Genomic DNA, 7,254 nt, shown 5'->3' with positions numbered 1-7,254 from the left:
TTGGAACGATTTCAAACTTGGTGATCTTGATCACCACATCCAAAACAGCCCATTCTAGACTTTGGTTAGGGAGAAGAAGAGGAAGAAATAGATTTTTTTGGCTTAAAACTTTTGAACTTTCCTTGATTTTGCTTTCTAATTATTTAGCAATTCGTTTAGATAGTGAGGCAACTTCCTCCTCAAGATGACTTTCATTATCACTTGAGATGGCATTCAAGGCTAATCCCTTACTGTAACTGTAATACCCGCCCTGTTTAAGGACCCGTTGACTGACCGTTTGACCAACGGAGACCTATAGTAAGGGATATGAGAGAGGTTAGGAGACCCACGTTGCTGGTTGCTCGACCTAGTTAAGGTCACTCGACCGAGTAGTGTGAATACTCGACCGAGTAGATCTTACTCGGCCGAGTATGTCACCGAATATCACGTCTGTTAACGCGTTATTATAAAACGCGATATCGTGAACCTCGTTTCATTTTCGACGGTTCCTTCCTCTTTCTAACCCTAATCCCTGTCTCCCATTTATTCCCCATCACCCTACACTCTCGAATGGCCTTGACACGAATCCAAGAAGGGAGATGATTCATGCTTGAAGTCAATGAGTCGAGTTGTCGCCGTTGCCGACATTGGTCCGCATCTCAAGGTGAGTGTATGTTTTGTTCTCAACTTTCAGTAGGTCTCGAATAGTCTAGTAATAGGATGTCATTTCTACTTGTAGGATTCATCTCGGATTATTGCTTGGCTGGGTGTTGGTTGCACTTTTATGAAATAGCGAAAAAGTAGGGTTTCCCTACTCAGTTGATTGCGTAATTGATTTAAGATGTGATATTGTGATTTAATTAATATGATGATATTGTTGTTGATTGTATTCTGGAGTATTGGAGTTGTGATGGATTGACTATGATTGTGAGGTGCATCCTCAGCTGAGTGGAGTCACTTGCGGGAGTGGCTTCACACCCTTGATTCGCCCCTTGTGGAACCCGCCATAAGAGGGGATGTGCACATTAAAGAACATGGATTGTTGCTCGTTACGATGAGTGGGGCTTAGGTGGGCAAGGCTGCGATTCCCCACTGGCGGTGTGGATTATCTGTCGTGCTAGTAATCTGGTAACACTACACACTTAAGTGTGTAGTCAGTATTGAGACATAATGGGTAATGGTGAATGGTTGTGGAATTGTTATCATTGCCTTTATTGTACTTGCTTATCTTTATTATTCACTGAACCGACCCCATCGTTGTTTTGTAAAACTATGGTGATCCATTCAGGGATGGTGAGCAGTTGGTTAGCAGGTACGGCTAGTCTTAATGATTGCGGGACATGGAAGGGAATTTAGTCACCACGCTACCGAAATAGATATCACAGTCACACATGTCTAGTGGTTCTCCCAGTTGTATAAGATGTATCTTTTTCACGTTGGTTTATGATGTAAAGTCAAAAGTTATTTAATAAATGTTCAGTTATTGTTTATTTGATCTACTTACCTCGGGCAACCAAGATGGTAACAGCTTCTCATGCTAGGGTGGTCCTTGGTAAGACACCTTGGTATGTGGGGGTGTTACAAAGTGGTATCAGAGCGATGATTTTAGAACCTGTAACCAATGAACCAAATGATTTTAGAACCTGTCAGTTTTGGGTGAGAAGGCGCCCTCATCTCATAATCCCGGCCCCAATCATGCGTAAGCCAGCCTCCGTGGAAGGGTAGACATATAGGAGTGTATCTATGCAAGTGTGTGTGTGTCAAGTATGCATGTATGTAGAAGTCTATGTAGTAATGTGTCGAGTGTGGTACATGTGGAGCTCTAAATGCGTGTAAATGGTTGTCCTCAATGAAGTGCTTGTATAAGTAGGTGTGCGTACATGAAGGTATGAGTCGGATAATGAGTCAAAAGTCTTATGCATAGTGGTGCATGACATAGGAGGTAACAAATGATTGTAGTGTTATAACATGACAAGGAAGGATGGGAATGTGAATATGTGTTTTGATAATATATCTATATACTTGTAGCATTGGTGTTGATGTACGCTCGTCATCAATGGAATTGGAAATATATGCCATGTCCTACTAGTGATATAGTCAAGTTGAGTGCGGTATATGTGTTGTGGCATGAATTGTCCCAATACCAGTTATGTGTAGTATAACATGTGTTGCGTAAGTAAATCATAATGAATGTTTATAACTCAAGATTTTCCTTGTGTGTATTAGAAATAGGGTATAAATGTGACGAGCCCGATTAAGCGGAACTCCGAACGACGTTATTGTTTTGCAGGAAAATACTCTTTGTATCTTTAAGAATTCGTCACTGTTCTGTTGAACTGGGCCGAGTAAAGTTGATACTCGACCGAGTAGGCCATATTCGGCCAAGTAAAGAGGCACTCGGCTGAGCACTCAGAATGACAGATTAAGCTTGCTACTGATCTCTAAGTGCTCGGCCGAGTAGACCAAATACTCGACCGAGTAGAGACTACTCGGCCGAGTAATCCCAGCACTCGACCGAGTACCCAAAAATCGCGGTCCAGCTCAGTTATTTCCGGAAAGCCCTATAACTCTTTTCCTTCCTTTATTCCGCCTCCTACCTTCATTTTATACAAAAACTCTTCAAAAATTTTCTCGCTCAAAAGACACTTGGGTGATTTTAGGTTGAATTTGCTCTTGGATTTCACTCTTGCTTGTTCAATCTAATCAATCTTCAACTAAGGTAATGTATCTAATCAATCCTTCTTGTTTTAATTCAATCAGTGGAAACTTGCCCCGAAATCTCTACTCTTGTAGTTCAAGGATTTATACTTCTATGGTAATATTTTGGTTGTAATTTTCCTTAAACATCGACTTATTTATGCAAAATACTGTTTTTATGCCCAAAATTAAATTAACGCTTTAATGTTGGAAATTTTCTAGAGTTTGTCTCAAAGTTTTGATTTTTGGTCCCTTATATTGCCTCTAGGATGTTCTTTGTGAGTTAATTGATGATAACAATGCCTTAATTGGTTGGTGTGTCATGTCTTTTGAGAGGAAAATCCGTCTTAAAACTCCGTCTTAGAAGTGTATAAGTTGAAAATAGTCCTTACTATGGCAAAATTTCCGGAAAAATCCTTGTTGAACTTCTCTTTTTGCAGCATGCCGAAATCAAAAGCCCCAGCTAAGAAACGGACTCGCGCCAATGCCAACATGGAACCGGTCCAATATAGCCAAGAACCCCTTGTTCCTCCAGTGGACGAGTATCCAACGGTAATTTTCTCTGACTTCAAGCAGCGGGCTACTTTTGTGGCCCTAATGGGTCGGAATATGAGGCCGACTCGTTTTGTTGACCCCGAAATTCTGGAAACCTTGGGGGTGGATGGGGATATCTCTCACATTTTGGAGATATTGGGAATGGAGGGACTCTATCATCTTCGAAGAAGTCCTACGCGTACCTTACGTTTGAGTTTCTAAGCTCTTTTGTTTATGATGTAGAGGAGAAAATGGTTTCCTTCCGCCTTATGAACGATGACCATAACCTAACACTTGATGAGTTTGTCAACCACCTTGGGCTAGAGACTGAGAAGGAGGGGTACTTGGGGGATGTGACGAAAAATAGTGGGGCACCTCACTATCTACCTTACCTGATCGGGAGACCTATTCCGAGTGTGAGTGCCATGTTGATTAATGATGTTCAACATGTGTCACTCCATATGTTCCTTAGGATGATGACGTGTCTTCTGTATGCGAGGGAGGATGTGAGCAAGATGAATACCCATGAGGTAATGCTGTTGATTTCCTATCTTAACCCTCGTCGGGGGAAACCTATTTACTATCGTGCTCCCGGGGTTGTATACTCTAGCTTGGCTCTTATGGCACGGTTTTCGAGCCGCTACCTTACTTGTGGGGCTATAGTGACCCGTTTGGCTCAGAGGTTGACTGATTTTGAGGCCCCACTGGGGTCGGGTACTGGGTTGTTCGAGTCTGATCCTACGATGGATGAGAAGTACTAGTGTCATAATAGGTGGCTTAGGATGTTAGAGAATGGGTCTTTTGCTTGGAGAGTGAGGGTATCTATGTGGATGGTACTCCCCGATCCCGAGCACCTTCCGATGGTGGACCACCTGGCAGAGTATGACCCGGGGAGTGGTGAGCGTAGACCTAACCCTCAGTCTTACATGATCGATCCCACCATTCTGCTAGACTTACCCGAGCCTATCTCCGTTTCGGAGAAGCAGATGATCGCTCCCACGCCCCGTGAGCACCGTAGAGGGAGAGCGGCTAGGGTGGCCGAGACCGAGACTCAACCTTCCTTTTCTGCACCTAACTTTTACCCATCGCAGTACTCGCCTACCCCACCATCTTTGGCCCTAGGATGCAGGTTAGTGAGTTGACCGAGAGGATCTCTTCTACCTTGGTGTTGCAGAACATGTATGAGATGGCCTACAACTAGAGTATAGGGAAAGACTTGGCACAGCCAGTTTGGTGGAGAGGACTTGGCGTTGACACCGGAGTGTTCCATAGCTATGGGGTTGACCCCAACTTTTGGAGACCACCGGCGGAGACCGAGTTTGGCTGCCTCGCAGAACCGTGGGGAGCCAACTACGGCAGTCAGCCAGATGAGTCAGGGAAGTGGACCAGCGGTGGAGGCTACTCATCTGGAGATTATCAGGGAGCGAGAACATCAGGAGCAGGGACATCTGGCACCGGAGGTGGAGAGGAGATGGAGGAGGATGCAGACATTTGAGTTCCGCTTTGTTTTGTAGACTTGATTTTTTAGACTTATTGTTGGATATTTGCTGAACTTTTATCATACTCCTTTTTTTGGGGTGTTTGTAATTGGCCATAAGGCCGCTACATGGTTCCATATTGCTATGGGATCATCTAGACTGTGAACCCTAAGTTGATGATTGACATCTAGCTTTTTTGCAGGATAAGGTATCGGTGTTATAGGCATGAGTTGCCAAATTCGCGTTCTGCTCTAGAAAATTCGGCCGAGCAAGCCGATACTCGGCAGGGTATTGCGTACTCGACCGAGTATCTGGACATTGCACACCTTGCTATTTGAACTTGTTGTAGAGTAAACTAGAGTATCTGTTTTCCTATGTATGTATCTTTCGGTGTCCTAGTATCGGGTTACGTCTTCATGGTACAAACATGGCTTATATGGTAACGATACACTAATGGAACCAGTGTTGAGACGGTAATAATAATATAAGAATGGGAGTGGGTGACGGCATGACAGTTGTATCATCATAGTTAACATACGTATAATTTACATCTCTTTGTCTATGTTGCATGTACCTATTTTCCCTAAATTGCATGAACATGATGGTTATTTTACTTACGTTCCATACGTCTCATATAATTGTAAAGTGATGTGATATATGTCCATGTTTGTTGTTTCTTTAAGCATATACGAGTTTGGTTTGACGGGTGGAGTGAACTTCGGGGACAAAGTTCCTTTTTAAGAGGGGTAGATAACATAGCGGTAAAGGTCCTAACAAGTTGACAGAGTTTCTTCTATGTTTCACCATTGTTTTGCTTGGAAGTCTCTAGGTATTCACAAAACTAAACTCATGTAATGTGTTACTTTTAAAGTTCTAAAGTCGCCATCTCATAACTTAATTGGCTTGGTGGTTACGTACAGTAATAGTATAGTAATGTTATAGTTGACAAAACTATGTCTCAAGATATGATGATGACTTAGTGTCGTGCGCGTCATAGACTTACTTGGTGTTCGTCATCGTGTGAGTCGTAGGTCTTTCCTTAGGTACCTTATATTGTCGCTTTTGCAAGTGTGGGATGAACTTCGGGGACGAAGTTCTTTTTAAGGGGCGAAGACTGTAATGCCTGCCCTGTTTAAGGACTCGTTGACTGACTGTTTGACCAAAGGAGACCTGTAATAAGGGATATGGGAGAGGTTAGGAGACCAAAGTTCTTGGTTGCTCGACCTAGTTAAGGTCACTCGACCGAGTAGTGTGAATACTCGACCGAGTAGAGCTTACTCGGCTGAGTATGTCTATACTCGACCGAGTATCACGTCTGTTAACGCATTATTATAAAACGCGAGATCGTGAACCTCATTTCATTTTCGATGGTTCCTTTCTCTTTCTAACCCTAATCCCTCTCTCCCATTTATTCCCCATCACCCTACACTCTCACATAGCCTTGACATTAACCCAAGAAGGGAGATGGTTCATGATTGAAGTCATCGAGACGGGTTGTCGCCGTTACCGGCATCGGTCCGCGTCTCAAGGTGAGTTTGTGTTTTGTCGTCAACTTTTAGTAGGTCTCGAATAGTCTAGTAATAGGATGTGATTTCTACTTGTAGGATTCATCTCGGAGTCTTGCTTGGCTAGTTGTTGGATGCACTTTCATGGAATAGCGAAAAGGTAGGGTTTCCCTACTCAATTGATTGCATAATTGATTTAAGATGTGATATTGTGATTTAATTAATATGATGATATTGTTGTTGATTGTATTCTGAAGTATTGGAGTTGTGATGGATTGACTATGATTGTGATGTGCATCCTCTGCTGAGTGGAGTCACTTGCGGGAGTGGCTTCACGCCCTTGATTCGCTCCTTGTGGAACCCGCCACAAGAGGAGATGTGCACATTATGGAACATGGGTTGTTGCTCGTTGCGATGAGCGGGGCTTAGGTGGGCAAGGCTGCAGTCCCCCAATGGCGGTGTGGATTATCTGTCATGGCAGTAATCTGGAAGGACTACACACTTAAGTATGTAGTCAGTATTAAGACATAATAGGTAATGGTGAATGGTGGTGGAATTGTTGTCATTGCCTTTATTGTACTTGTTTATCCTTATTATTCAGTGAACTGACCCCATCGTTGTTTTGTAAACCTGTGGTGATCTATTCGGGGATGGTGAGCAGTTGGTTAGCCGGTACGGCTAGTCTTGATGCTTGCGGGACATGGAAGGGAATTGAGTCACCTCCCTACCGAAATAGATATCGCAGTCACTCATGTCTAGTGGTTCTCCCAGTTGTATAAGATGTATCTTTTTCACGTTGGTTTATGATGTAAAGTATAAAGTTATTTATCAAATGTTCTGTTATTGTTTATTTGATCTACTTTTCTCGGGCAACTGAGATGGCAACAGCTTTTCATGCTAGGGTGGTCCTTGGTAAGACACCTTGGTAGGTGGGGATGTTACACTAACACCCCTTTCTTAGCCGGCCAAGGTAATTGGGAGATGTTATCGTCTCGATTTCCCGAGGCAGCAATATTAGAATTATAATTAAGAAACTTCTTTAAATTAATAAAAAGTTTAGT

The sequence above is a fragment of the Silene latifolia genome, chromosome X, assembly GCF_048544455.1.
Source record: "Silene latifolia isolate original U9 population chromosome X, ASM4854445v1, whole genome shotgun sequence".
Lineage (NCBI taxonomy): Eukaryota > Viridiplantae > Streptophyta > Magnoliopsida > Caryophyllales > Caryophyllaceae > Silene > Silene latifolia.
The sequence above is the reverse complement of the archived record's forward strand: the minus strand, read 5'-3'. Positions refer to the sequence as shown.